The following is a 15,640-nucleotide window of genomic DNA, read 5'->3' as shown; positions in this document are numbered from 1 at the left end:
GGCAGAGTACCGGTATCTAGAAGGTATTGGTCAGTGATAATGGATAACACTCCTCTTGTATGGCAAAGTACTTATACATTTCAAAGTTGTAGGAAACTGTTATCTACGATAATAAGAAATCCTAAATAGAACTCACTGAAATTTCAGAACTATCACTCAAGGACAGTCAGGAATAAGTTGCGAAGTTTAATTCTAGTGTGGTAGTAAGCAATTATTTTTGGTAGCGTAAGACTAAAAAGAAAAGGTCTTCAGTAAACAATGAAAATCTGTCATTTCTGTATATAAGATATTTACCTTTAGACTACTAGTGAGTAGTTATTTTGTCTCCATGGACAGTGACAAAGCAGGAATGCAGCATAAGTTAGGCTACTTTAAGTGGCCCAATCAGAGTTCCATGGAGATTGCAAACCACTGTGCCTGAATGACTGGCAAGAGTAATAAAATGCAATAAACATATGAGTTCAAAACTTCCAAATCAGCATTTTCAGTTGCACAGGAAATAGTGGTTTATTTAAAGATTAAGAGATCGAACAAGTGCTTCTTTTATTGCACGAGTTTGCAGGGCCATGTTACTGTATAGTCCTCCTTACTCCCTGGTGTAAGAGAAAAAGGTAATGAAAATCTGTCATTTCTGTATATAAGATATTTACCTTTAGACTACTAGTGAGTAGTTATTTTGTCTCCATGGACAGTGACAAAGCAGGAATGCGGCATAAGTTAGTAGGCTATTTTAAGTGGCCTAATCAGAGTTCCATGGAGATTGCAAACCACTGTGCCTGAATGACTGGCAAGAGTAATAAAATGCAATGAACATGTGAGTTCAAAACTTCCAAATCAGCATTTTCAGTTGCACAGGAAATAGTGGTTTATTTAAAGATTAAGAGATCGAACAAGTGCTTCTTTTATTGCACGAGTTTGCAGGGCCATGTTACTGTATAGTCCTCCTTACTCCCTAGTGTAAGAGAAAAAGGTAAACTGTCATACCTAGTCATTTTGCATCAATAGGGAATAAAGTAGATACAGTATTTATTATTATGCTTGGTTGAAGGCAAGGAATAAGAGGCGGAAAAGGTCTTACTGTGTCTTCGGGAATCGTATCCTTACTAAGAATTTAATTTTAGCAGCATCCTCATTGTTCCTACATTATCAGCATAGCATTTGAAAACCAAGTAGCATATTGTATTGACTTCGAAACTATGTAATCAGTTTTTGAAATCCTTGGGTGTAAACATGGGCACATTACACATTCAAATCTGGAAAATGTATGTTACAGGATAGCTTCTAATATATCATTGCCTCATGTTATTCGTTTCTCATAAATCTTAGCGTGATATACTGTTTTTTTCTTTTTTCGAAGCGATCTGAAACTCTGCCATCACTTCTTGGGGTGACTATACAAGAAGACATTGTGTAATATAGACATGTCATATAATGTAGGTCTATGTTCCTTCAATTTTTGGAAGGGATGGTTAAATAATAGAAAAATAAATTCAGTAATAAAATAAATAATAAAACATGTACCAAATGAATATCAAGTAAGCCTCAATTTGAGCCTCTGGATGAGAAAGTATGTAAGAAGCCTAATTTTTCAGTCCAGTGGTATAATGAAATGACTAGATGGGATTGCTGAGTGGAAGCACAATGTACCCTCGTTAAAAACACACACACACACACACACACAGCTCGGGTAGGATGTGAAATTCTTGGTTTCTGCTTCAGTCTGTAGTGGTGGCTTTCCTGTTTGACAGAATTGGTTGAGTTGCCATGTAGTGCAATGTTACTGACTAGTCCAGCTATATACTGTACAGTACAGTAATACCTCAATATAATGATGGGGGTAGAAATACCACCATACCCCGCCTAACGATGGCCAAACCCCGGTTTAACGATGGGTTTTGATTTTTTTACCGACTTTGATGATATTTTAGACTAAAATTGTGTTCAGGTTGACTTATAAACTGTTTTTAGCCTTTGTGTTTTAGCCGTAGGTGGGGTGAACATTGTCATTTTGGGGTATAGTTTACTAAGCTTGATTTTTTCCAGACATTTACAATTTTCAGATTTCTTTGTTTTTAGTGAGTTATTTACAGGTGTTAGGTTTAGGTTAGCTTCCTAGACAGCTGTTAGGCCATTTAGACTGGCTTTAAACTTGTTTTAGGGCTCATTTGGGTGGGTTTAGGACTTGGTTGGGGGGGAAACCCAATGCTGGTGAACGCTCCACATGTTAAAAGTACCCCGATATGATACCCTGCCTAAAGATGGGGTTTTACCTAACCAGTTAGATCGTTAAACCGGGGTATGCCTGTATCTGTAAATTATATCACAAATGAACAATAGAGCGAAATAATCGTGTCATTTCCCGTAAATCATTGGTTGTGTATCATGTCATGCACTAAGAGGATCCTGATACATTATTTTATGGGGGGTACACATATGCAAGGAAAATAGTCAGTCAAAAGTATTCATTCATGAGTGTGATACTTTTTACCAACGAGTATTTTAGTGACGTTGATGAACTGTAATTTTGATATGTATATGTTTTATCAAGTATTTTAGTGCCTATAATGGTCTATAATTTAGCTTTCTCGTAATTTTATCCAGACATATAGTCACAATAGTTATTTTTTTCAGGTTTTCTGTTATTTTTTCATTATTTTGGAAAGTGTTTTTATGAGGTGGATTTTCTGATTTTTGATGTCCCAAACCTTTCACCAATAATGCTTCTGGCCATTATTATAAAAATATATTTTTATTTTTGGTATTTTTTTTATATATTGTAACTTAATAAGATAACATTAGTCTGTTCACATTAAGTTGGTGAAATGTATGCCTTGGAATTAGGTAGTTATGTAGGGTATTGCCATTCTCTCACACACACACACACACACACACACACAAAATAACCTTAAACACATCTTTTTGTATCATTAAGGAAGCTCCCTAACACTCTTCATAAATTATTTATTTTGCTTTTTACACCTTACCATCCTCTTCTATGAAATATTGTTGGATAAAGAAGCTCCCAAGCACGTTTCCCTTAGTGATTTATTTTGCATTTTACACATTGCCATCTTGTCATATAATATAATTTTTGGTTGGTGCCTTAACACCTATTCATAAGTGATTTATTTTGCTTTTTAACACTATCCTCATATGTGTCAATCAAATCGGCATAAGTTTGACAGCAACCAGCCCTATCCCATAATAAATTGCTAAGGAAGAGGTGTTAGGGAGATATGTACCCAGATTTTAGGGAAAATTTGACTAGTTACCAAGGAGACTCATTCATATACTTCATAAATGCTCAGTTGATGGCCAGGTATAGTCAGGTTTTAGGCAAAATTTGACTAGTAACCAAGGAAATTCATTTGTATCTAATAATTACTGTGTAAGGTGTGATATAGTCATCTTGTAGGAAAATTTGACTAGAAACTAAGGAGATTCATTTGTACAGTCGACCTAAGAAGTGACGGCAGAGTATCCAGATTTTGGTCAGCGATAATGGACATACTCATATTTTATATCTTTCCATATATCTTTACAGAAAACAATAAGTTAGTGTTAAAGTACCTGTATATTTCAAAATTGCAGGAAGCAGTTCGTTAGTTATGATAGAAAATGTAAATGGAACTAACAGAACTTTCACAACTATTGTTCAGGAGTAATTTGTGGACTTCAAATCTGGTATGGTAATGCAATAATTTTTTGTTGTTGTAAGCCTGAATAGAAGAGTGCTTCAGTAAACTTAGTCATTATTATTATTATTATTTTTTTTTAATATTAAGGAATAATTTAGTCATTTCCAATAACCCCATGTCTGACAATGACAGAAAGCGGCGTAAGTCAGTGTTTTGATACTTGGAGAATGGTGGTTTGTCACTGCCTTGTAATAAAATGCAAAGGTTCATAAACGTATCATTGATCTCAAAACTTCCAAATCAGAACTTTCAGTTCAGCAGGGCATAGCGGTTTATTTTAAAAGAAAGGTTTGACATTAAAGATAAAGCAAAAAGTGTCTGCTTTTATATTGCAAGAGTTTATAAACTCATGATTTGGACCTCTCTATTGCCTAGTGTAAAAGAAAATGGTAAAATGTCATACCTCCTTACAACTGAAAATAATTTAGCGCCAGCGGGGGATAAAGAAGCTAATTATAATTATTATAAGTGAGGGGAAGACGAGGAATAAAAGGCATAATTGTCTTGCTGTTGTTGAAGGTAGTATATCATTACTAAGAAGAATTTCATTGTTGTGGCATCCTTATTGATGCTTTGTGAATTTAACTATGGGTCGCGAGAGGAATTTTGATGGGTCACAGGGACATAGAGTAGGCCTAATGCTTTCAGTGTATTTACTTAATTGAAATTGTAGTTATCCTTATTACACTGTTAGCATATTCGTGATAACTACGATACACTATGTACTGGTTTCTCTTTGTGGGTCGCTGCCCTATCATCACCATAGCATTTGAAAATAGAGTACAGCAAGCTCGCCCCCAACGCGTGGGTTTCGTTCCTAACGTGGTGCGTTCGATGCAAAACCGCATAAGTTTTAACTACTCCTTATTTTGCTCCCTAGATCTCCTAAACGTGGTCTTTTGCTGTTATCTGCCATTGGTAATCAATATGAAGCACTTTAAGTGGTTAGAAGGTTTATTTAATGTTATAACTTACAAATAGTGCTGCACTGCAAAACTTCAACATACAAATACGTAAACACAAGGCAACATTTCCGATGCCGAAACCAATCTGTGTCGGAATGTTGCCTTGTGTTTATGTATTTATATGTCGAAGTTTTACTGTGCAGTACTGTATTTGTAAGTTATAACATTAAATAAACCTTCTAACCCTTTAACCCTTTAACCACGGGCATTGTTTTGCCCCGACTGGCCTCTCCCGCGGGGGTTCCAGCCAAAATGTAAACAAACTTTAAACCTTTATAACAATGCACAGAATAAATCTAGAGCGAAAAATAAGGTACCATTAGAAAGTACTAACCTTCGGCTTTGCATTGATGTAGGTTTCATGATTTCGTTGACTATCACTGGATGGGCAGTGCCGTTAGAAGTGAGCGATCTAAAATCACTATTTTTTGCTCATGCACCATTACCTTCGCTTACACACTATTAGCAAATGCCAACCTCATTCTGATAATAATACTATAAACATATATGAACACTGCACATACGATAAACACCCACTGTGTTCACTGAGGCAGGTAAAAGGCACTGTAATTGCCCGCACTTCACTGCCACATCAGCGGTGTTGTAATCACCATTTTTCGCTCACATACCATTACCAAATGCCAACCTCATTCTGTAATAATACTATAAACATATATGAACACTGCACATACGATAAACACCCACTCTGTGTTCACTGAGGCAGGTAAAAGGCACTGTAATTGCCCGCACTTCACTGCCACATCAGCGGTGTTGTAATCACTATTTTTCGCTCACTCATCATTACCAAATGCCAACCTCATTCTGATAATAATACTATAAACATATATGAACACTGCACATACGATAAACACCCACTCTGTGTTCACTGAGGCAGGTAAAAGGCACTGTAATTGCCCTCACTTCACTGCCACATCAGCGATGTTGTCACTCACACAGCTGGACAGATACTGATGCGTGTTGGTCAGGGGTGGGGTGGGGGGCCTGGGGGGTGGGAGGTGGGGGCCCGGGGGGTGGGAGGTGGAGGTCGGCTGGAGTGAAAGAACTTAATAGCTACTCTCCCTTGAAACAATTGGCGCACGGAAAAAACGCGGGGTATTCAAAATATTCACAAACATTCGAGAATGGCACCCGCGGTTTGGTCCAGTTTTTGCAATGTCATTCTGGAATGACACCCGCGGTTAAAGGGTCAAAGTGCTTCATATTGATTACCAATGACAGGTAACAGCAAAGTACCACGTTTAGGGAGTCTAGGGAGCAAAATGGTTTCGGGACTATTCGCTGTCAAGCCAGTTTACCGTCACAACAATAACAAGACAACATAGACTTTGATGGATCCCTTTGAAATATAGTTATTAAAGTACTGATTAATTAATAATAAGTGTATTTATAAAAGTATTGATTAATTAATAATATATTTATAGAATCACGGGAATTGACATGATGGCGAATTGTCTTGGAATCCACTGATCGTGTGTAATCAATAAATCAGGTTAACTGGTTACAAGGCTTTATTTAATGCTTTAACTTTCTTTAAATGCTTTAACCTATAAGTGCATACCAGAATAGTAAATATTTAACTTACAAATACAGTAATGTGGAAAAGCAGTACAGCAAATATTTAAATAAAAAAGGTAATACTCTGACGCCTATCACAAAACTGGTTAAAAGACTTTATTTCTTGCTTGAACGTTATTTAATAATACTTTAACTTGCACATAAACTTACCAGAACAGTACTGTTAATATTTAACTTACAAATACAGCACTGAGGAAAAGCAGTACAGCGAATCACATCACGTGATCAAAACAAACCATGCGTGCTGAGCTGATGTTTGAGGATTTGGCTTTTCAAAGGCCTGTCTTGCATAAATTTAAAGTTTTCGTAATGTTCTTTAATCTTACGTTGTCTTATATGTATCCCAGCACTAACAGCGTATAATTACGAGCGCGTTCGGCGAGAGTTTACTGTAGTGTATTGGAGTCATAAGAATTTTCCTTAATTGGTCTTTGAAACTAGAGCATCTGTATTGAAATCCTAGGAAGCAGATAGATCAGGAACATGGGGTTATACTGTGCACTGCACGCGAGTAATATGTTACACATTCATTCAAATTGGGAGACGTATCTTAAGTGCTACCTTCTAATACTGTATATCACTGCCTCCTGTTATTCATTGTCCATCTCTCTCTCTCTCTCATTGAGCCTACATGATGTAAGATAAAAAGATAGTATTTACACTCTTATCTTGGCCAGATATTGCCATCTCTCCATGTTGAATACCGAGCTATAAAAAATACATTAACTGTAGTCTATAATGCTAGTCACGAGGAAGTGCTATGGAAAGGATGTGGAGCATCAGTATTGTCCTTTCTACAACTGAGATACATGAAATACGTTGCAAAAGGATGAAACTTATATTAACGCCCTCGTGCACAGAAGTGTTCTGTAAGTGTGTGACATGATCAGACAGAAGGCTGGACTCTCACACAAAGGAAAATATTCCCGTGTATTTTATTTGCCCCAGAATTGGTTACGGTGGTGTAAATTGTATACCATCATCTTCCTTGATGTTTATACTATACGATAAGCTAATAAAAACCTACAACTGACGAGTAAAAGTACCATGAAAGTACCAAAATGTGGTGAGAATACTGTTGTTCAACAGTGAAAATAACTGCCATACACTGTTGCACAAAACTTCGCCTGCATGATGCAAGAGCTAAGTATATGTCTAGATGCAGAATTTCACGAGCTTTCATGCGGTATTGGTGGGATTCTGATACGAACAATAGTTTTTTAGTAAATTGCCAAAAATCGAGCGCCCCCCTCCCCCACCAAAAACCAAGAGAATGCCAACTGTTTGAGAGTGTTGGTCTGGAAATAGACACCCTCCCCTATGATGCACCAAATTATAGCAGCCGTGGCTCAGTGGGTTAGAGCGCTCCGCTCCGACCGTAGGGTCGGAGGATCGAATCCACCCAAGAGTCATTGGTAGACATCAGGAAGGGCATCCGGTCATAAAATGCTACACGCTCCAAACCAAAGTCCTCTATCCAGGGGCAACGCCTTAGCCCTTATCCAAAAAAAGGGGTACCTGGCGTAAAACTCACATTTATGCTAAAACATAGGTTTTGGTGAATATTTTGGTTGAGAATTGCCTAATTGGCATCCCTTCAAACCGCCACTGCAAGTGCGTCAAAGTGCATCATCAGTTCCATTTCAGACTAACTCCGTTTTGACTTGTATTGAGTCACGGTGCACGAAGGGGTTGATTATCAGTTCATCCACTATTGCTTACTTGGCCCAAAATTGCAGTCTTGAATGCTTATGCCCATAGTCTTGAAACTGAGGGTGGGGCATTATTATTATTATTGTTATTATACAACCCCCACCCCATTGGAAGTGGAAGCTTAAACCTTCAACGTAGGTGGTAACCTTGAAACCGTAAGAGCACACCCCTTTGTGTGGGGAGGCACAGCAAACTGTTGGTATCTGACTATCTATAGGCCGACGCCCTAATCCTGCAAAGGGTGGCTGCAGACAAAACGCCTCCAAGTTGCTCTGTCACCCACCATTTGACTGCCTTCCCCCCATCTCACTCCCCCCTCCTTCATGTACAGTTGGTAACAGTAAGTAATTTTAACATTGAAAATCTTAAAATAAAGCTTATGACAGTCTCCAAGATTGACATACAATATAATCCCATAATGATAGGAGTTTTAACCTCTTTTTATTATTAAAGATTGGTATTTGTTCTTGAATACATAAGATAATGCTTACAGGCTTTGGAGAACCTGTATTGTAGGAAAAATTTGGTGTCAGACAGCTTCAAAGGGGTTCATGCAGTCAGTAATAACCCCACGAATACGCATTGCCTAGTTATACTGATTTTGACTATATTTCTGCCTCAGATAATAAAGGCTGTTATAATATGGTAAATGAGCATGCGAAGGGGTGCTATGAGACTCGACCATCGGATTCCAGTACTACACTGTGGTAACCCTCTCCCACTCACCGGGGAATGCTCTCCTTTTCGTGTGTTATTACCTAACAGATAGGGCCATAAATCCTTTCCATGGCACGTCTTTGTGACTGGTATCAATATTCTAGTGTTAACCCTCTTGTTACTGGCTGGCCAACCACGGGCAAGTACTCGGGATGTGGGGCTCCTGGAACACATCTCATTATCTGAAGTTTCCTTGGGGAAAAATGCTTCAGTATACGAAAAATCGATATACGAAATATTTTAAAGGTACCTAACCCTTTTGTTTATCGGGGACTCCGTGTAAATTATGCGCAATTTTTTTTTCCTTGTTTCCTCACAGAAATGTTTCATGGTAGTTGTTACTGAGAAAGAATGTTGGGAGGTTTCATTAGCTACATTTTGGTATATAAATACTTACTGTCGGACAATTTGGATCGGTTTTATATACCGCAAAAGGAAATTATCTTATAATAGTGCTGCGGTGTGGGAGCAGTGTTTCGCACAGCCAAAGTTATTGCTAAATTGTTTTCCCATGCATTTATTTATGCCTCTGTCTGCATAGGTGCAGCGCGTGGAACAGTACATGAGATGCAAAAAAGTTCTAAAGCAAAAAAATTAAGTGGTAATGTGTTGGATGCAGCTTGCATTGTACAGTAACAAGTGGGTGAGAGTAGGTTTGACGCAGCATTGCTCATCCAGTATCGAAAGGGTTAATTTATTGTTACTCTTCTTTCCTTTGTACTCCTTTGTACTCCTTTGTAACTAGCATCATATTCTAGTGTTAATAGGTACTTATTGGCATTCAAGATGGAGAGATGGCAACCAAATTATCGTAAAGAAAACCTCTTAAACTTTTATATGGAATTTTTTTTTATCATACACAAAATTCAATACCACATCTCTACAATCTTGCCATAGCACTTCATGACTAGCATGATTATCCACACATCTAGCTTGATTTTACCAATTTACTTTAATTTATAAATGCAATATATCTTCAATTTTGAGTATGAATTGCCTTGTTTTTTCTTATATATTCTGTATACAATTATTATTATTATTTGCCTGTTATGGATTTTTTTTATGGGGAGGTTTGAGGTTACATATATCTGTTGCAATTGATTGTTGCTTTACCAGTGACTTGTACCATCTATTTACCTATCTACCTTCCAACCTACCTTCCTTCCTTCCTATCAACCGACCTTCCTTCCTACCTACTTATATCATGCCTGCCTGCCTTTCTGCATTTCTTCTGTTCCTTTCTTCCTTCATTTATTTCCTTCTGTTCTTCACTCCCTCCTTCTTTCCCTCTTCCTTCCTCCGTTCCTGTCTTTGCCTCATCCTTTTACCTACATTCCTTCCTCCCTCCTCCCCACCTTCCTACCTTTGTTTCTACCCATTTTCCTTCTTTCTCCCTCTCTCTCTCTCTCTCTCTCTCTCTCTCTCCCTACATATCCTTTATTAGGTCAATTAATTTTTCAGTTCAACTCCAATTCAGAATAAAATTTGAATTAATTCCAATTTATTCGTTAAAAAAAATCTTCAATTCCAATTTATTCGTTAAAAAAAATCTTCAATTCCAGTTCATTATGGTCGATATCTCATTCAGTTAGTGTTTTGAATTCAAAATCAGTTTTAATCAACCCAGCACCAGTAATCTAAAGGAAAGAAATAAAAATGAGGTTTCAAATTAGCATCATCAGTCTGGCACACTGACAGGAACTAAACTTTTAAATCTTACATTTATTTAAAACACATGAATTATGCAGGAAATAGTTTCTCAGTTAAATGAATATTAGTAGGTTACTTCGTTATCTTTTTAACTATTGTTGTTAGCAAATCATACATTTTACTGTTTGAGTATACTCTAAGTTACTTATTGTACAATAATGAATTCGCTTATTACAGTATAAAATATATTTATCAGTTCATTGATATCAATTCCAATTCAGTTCAGTTAATTATTTTATTTTCCTCAATTCCAGCTCGGTTCCAGTTCAGCTTTTAAAAATCAATTCCAGTTCAGTTCATAAGACCTCAGCCATCTCTCTCTCCCTTCCTACTTTCCCCATGCCTACTTAATTCATAATTGACCCCAGCCATGTCTCTTCCAACCTACTCTCCGTCGCCCTACCTATTTTCTCTCCCCCTACCTACTGTCTCTTTTTTTCCCCCTACCAACTGTCTCTTTCCCCCCTACCTACTTTTTTTACCCCTACCTACTCTCTTTTTACCACTACCTACTCTCTTTTTACCACTACTTACACTCTCTTTTTACCCCTACCTACCCTCTCTTTTTACCCCTACCTACTTTCTCTACCCCTGCCTACTCTCTTTTTACCCCTGCTCTTTCTTTCTCCCATTACCTACTCTCTCCCTTTCTCCCCCCTACCTACTCTCCCTTTCTCCCCCCTACCTACGCTCTCCCTTTCTCCCCCTACCTGCTGTCTTTCCCTCTACCTGCTGTCTTTCCCTCTACCTACTGTCTTTCCCCCACCTACTGTCTCTCTCTCTCCCCCTGCCTTCTCTTCCCCCCTACCTTCTTTTTCTCACGCTTCCCCTACCTTCTTTTTCTCACGCTTCCCCTACCTTCTTTTTCTCACGCTTCCCCTGCCTTCTTTTTCTCACGCTTCCCCTGCCTTCTTTTTCTCACACTTCCCCCCCCTACCTTCTCTTTCTCACACTTCCCCCCCCTACCTTCTCTTTCTCATACTTTCCCCACCTTCTCTTTCTCACACTTTCCCCACCTTCTCTTTCTCATTCTTTCCCTACCTTCTCTTTCTCACTTTCCCTACCTTCTCTTTCTCACTCTTTCCCTACCTTCTTTCGCTCTCTCCCTACCTTCTTTCGCTCTCTCCCTACCTACCCTCCCTCTCTCTCTCCCACTACCTACCCTCTGTCTCCTGCCCCCCCTACCTACCTTCTCTCACTCCCCAACCTACCTTTTTTTCTCCCATTCTGTCCTCTTTCCCCCCCCTACCTACATTCTCTCCCCCCCCAGCCTACCTTCCTCTTGTGGTTATCATAAGGCAGGAATGAGTCTCCTTGGTCACTAGTTGTATTAATCATACACTTTGAGCAGGTTAGGTATTTTACAGAACAGAAGAAACGGGATATAAAAACTTGTAAGTAAATTTTCTTCAATGGACCTTTTTGTTTTTTTATGAACAGAACATGGGTGGCCACAGTGGGGATGGTTGTCCTGAGCTGCTGGCTGCTAGGTGGCTCCAGGCTGCCCTCCCAGTGTTGCAGAGGACGTGCCTGCAATAGAAATAATAGGGTGCTTAGAAATTGAAGGCAGAGAGAGCAAAAATATGTACATGAAACTCCTTTAAGTAGAAGAGCATACATATTCAGAATTAAGCAGAGGTCAGTATGCCATAAATTAATAATCCAAGGGGATAAGCACTGGTGATCTTGTGATAGCGAAAAAATGGCGTACTGCTAAAGTATGAAGACCCCCTGTACTCTGCTGATGCTGCTTGTCTGCCTTCTAGTCTTTGCACCTTCTGATTTCCCTTCACTACAGCAACATTTTCATTTTAATCAGTCAAGAGAATTTAAGACCTTATTATATTAACTGAAGTTGGGTATTAAAGTTTAGTTGAACTCTTTTAGTATTGCAAAATAATACGTTTAAATCAACTCCAGTATGAAAGGAGTTTAACCTAACAAATTGAAAAATATCTTCCGACAAAGTGAATGTAATCTAAAGGTAACAAGTAATCTGTAGTGAAGGGAAGCAACCTACGTAAGTGATGTAAAGCTCACTTATTGTAAGCTAAGTGAGGTGGCTGTAATTGGAAAAATAGTTGCTCCCCTACTGAAACTAGTATCTTTTGTCACAAAATATTGAGCATAGTACTTGACTAAATGACCTACCATTAATAAATATTTCTTGATGCAGTTGTAAACTTAGTGAGAGTTTTCTCTGAATCAGTTACTTGTGTTTAAGATATTTTCAAGTTGAAACCAACCCTAGACTGGAATTAAGTAGGGAAGCAACTGCTGAAGTTCCTGCAGATAGTTCCATAGACTCTGACTGGTTGACATGTAAAAATTGGACATCAGTCACTAACTGTATAGTTACTTTTTGAACTTGGTGTTTATGATGTATAAGAAGTTAACTTGTAGTAATATCAGCCCTCCAGCTAGTTTGGCCATCAACCAAATTGAAAGGGATTAGATTTTTTTTCCATCAACCAAATTGATTTTTTTTTTTTTTATAAGTAATGTCTTGGGTATAGGAGTTAATTCGTCTGTTTTCACAAAGCACTTGAGTCCCAACATTGTGATAATTCCCCAATAACTGCATACACTGGAGGGATGTGATTCCCTTGGATTAATTCACCAAGTTGTTTACCACCAATACTTAGTTCTTTACCATTTCCATACCAGTTCAACGTATGAGTGAAATACAGTTAGTACTAAATGTAATTCAAAGTACATGAATCCGAAGGTGGCTGTTATTAATATAAAAGTAAGGATCGGTGTAGATACTTGATACACGGTTATGACTTCATAGTATCTGCCGTCAACCAGTCAATTGGAACAAAGCAGGAACTTCTTGATGGTCCCAGCAGTGTTAAAGGACCATATACAATGTGGCATCATACGCTTCCATAACCTCTTCCATGGAGATGTATTAGCATATTGCAGCTTTACATCCTCTTGTTGAACTATACAGGATGGACCTGGGCAGGAGGGCATAACTGATAAATGATAGATGAGGGAATTGGTAAAGACAGCTGTATCAACTTGTGTCCAAACATAACACCTACAATCACCGGTGACTCTGGGTCAGTGGTCATCATAATTACCCGGGTTATCAGTAATTGTATTCACAATGGTTGAGATTTGGAGACATATTAATACAGCAGTGTTTACTTACATTTTCCTTACCTATCATTGGAGTTGTGTCCTTTTTGTATCTTGGACACCCAGTATAGGACATACAATAGGATGGTGATGTAAAATGCTGAATACACACACAGGAAAAAGTTAGTGCCACATAATGGCCTAAACTTCAGTGTCTGACATATCTGAAGTCTGGGCCAGAATACTTAGCTTAGGAAGTATAGGACCGTCGTAGGTGGCACTGGAGACTTACGTAGCCCCTCGTTCCTTGGTGATTTATTTGACATCCAAATGGCCTCTTATACATTATAAACCTGAGAGCTTAATGGTGGTACACAAGCAGCAGTGCCATGCGATGTACAAAATACTTTGCCAAGGAAGAAGTTACGAAGTACTCCAGTCACCTGAAAGCCCCTCACCACCTCCCAGCACTATTAATACTACTAACCCAACTAACACATTAACTTGGTGTGGAGGTGGGGTTGGCACTGAGCTTAGTGTAGGCTAAAATTTGGAAAAGAAAATAAAAAAAATAAATACTTTGACTGTAATTTCCCCTTTCTAAAATAACCAGTGACAAGACAAATGAGGAAAACCAAACATATTTGCAAGCGTGTCTATATATATATATATATATATATATATATATATATATATATATATATATATATTTCTAAAATAACCAGTGACAAGACAAATGAGGAAAACAAAACATATTTGCAAGCGTGTCTATATATATATATATATATATATATGTATGTATGTATATATGTATGTATATATATATATATATATATATATATATATATATATATATATATATATATATATATATATATATATGTATATATATATATATGTGTGTATATATATATGTGTGTATATATATATATATGTGTATATATATATATATGTATATATGTGTATATATATATATATATAATATATATATATATATATATATATATATATATATATATATATATATATATATATATAAAAACCATCAGGGTAAGTTTACCACCACCAAGCTCTAGTCGGGGGGGGGGAGATGAATGAACCCCAATCCACCAGGGAGGGGGGGGGGGGGGCAAGACAGCTACCCCCGAGCTTCCTTGGGGGAGGGGCATCGGCATCCCCCTCAAAGCCCCCAATGGGAGGGGACCAGCGGCCTCCCCCCCGTCTGATGATCCCTAGGGGGGCACCAGCAATATATATATATATATATATATATATATATATATATATATATAGTTATTGAGCTCTGATATATATATATATATATATATATATATATATATATATATATATATAGTTATTGTTGTATATATATATATATATATATATATATATATATATATATATATATATATAGTTATTGTTGTATATATATATATATATATATATATATATATATATATATATATATATAAACCATCAGGGTAAGTTTACCACCACCAAGCTCTAGTCGGGGGGGGGGGGAAAGACAGCTACCCCCGAGCCTCCTTGGGGGAGGGGCATCGGCATCCCCCCCTCAAGCCCACCATGGGAGGGGACCAGCGGCCCCCCCCGTCTGATGATCCCCTAGGGGGGCACCAGCAAACCCCCAGTCAAGCCCCTAGGGGGGAGGTGGCACCAGCAAAACCCTCCAACCAAGCCCACCAGAGGAGTACCCAACGCACCAGGTAAACCCTCCATCCAGCGATTACTGTAGCCTGCCCTGCCCTGTACACCACTCTATGTACAGTATACCCTGCCATGTCCTGTGTACCATGTCTTGCATGTGTACCCTGTTGTGTGTGTACCCTATCCTGTGTGTACCCTGTCCTGCGTGTACCTTGTCCTGCGTGTACCCTGTTCTGTGTGTACCCCATCCTGTGTGTACCTTATCCTGTGTGTACCTTATCCTGTGTGTACCCTATCCTGTGTGTACCCCATCTTGTGTGTACCCTGTCGCGTGTGTACCCTGCCCTGTGTGTACCCTGCCCTGTGTGTACCCAATCTTGTGTGTACCCTGTCCTGTGTGTACCCTACTGTGTGTACCCTATTCTGTGTACCCTGTCCTGTGCGTACCATGTGTGTACCATATCCTGTATACCCTAACCTTTCCTAGTA

General features: G+C 38.3%; 1 long non-coding RNA gene across 3 annotated transcripts in view; it reads left to right on the top strand.

The window, feature by feature from the left end:
- LOC145405748 (uncharacterized) overlaps positions 1-14,038 on the top strand; it is a 39,177-nt gene extending 25,139 nt beyond the window's left edge. For all 3 annotated transcript variants that reach the window (XR_013898447.1, XR_013898446.1, XR_013898448.1), the window contains one exon: positions 11,840-14,038. This is a non-coding gene — a long non-coding RNA (uncharacterized LOC145405748). The remainder of the gene's footprint in view (positions 1-11,839) is intronic.
- Positions 14,039-15,640: the final 1,602 nt, after the last annotated feature.

The sequence above is a fragment of the Coenobita brevimanus genome, chromosome 68, assembly GCF_032717465.1.
Source record: "Coenobita brevimanus isolate Jiangsu-jjx chromosome 68, ASM3271746v2, whole genome shotgun sequence".
In the NCBI taxonomy this organism is placed as follows: Eukaryota; Metazoa; Arthropoda; class Malacostraca; order Decapoda; family Coenobitidae; genus Coenobita; species Coenobita brevimanus.
The sequence above is the reverse complement of the archived record's forward strand: the minus strand, read 5'-3'. Positions and strand labels throughout refer to the sequence as shown.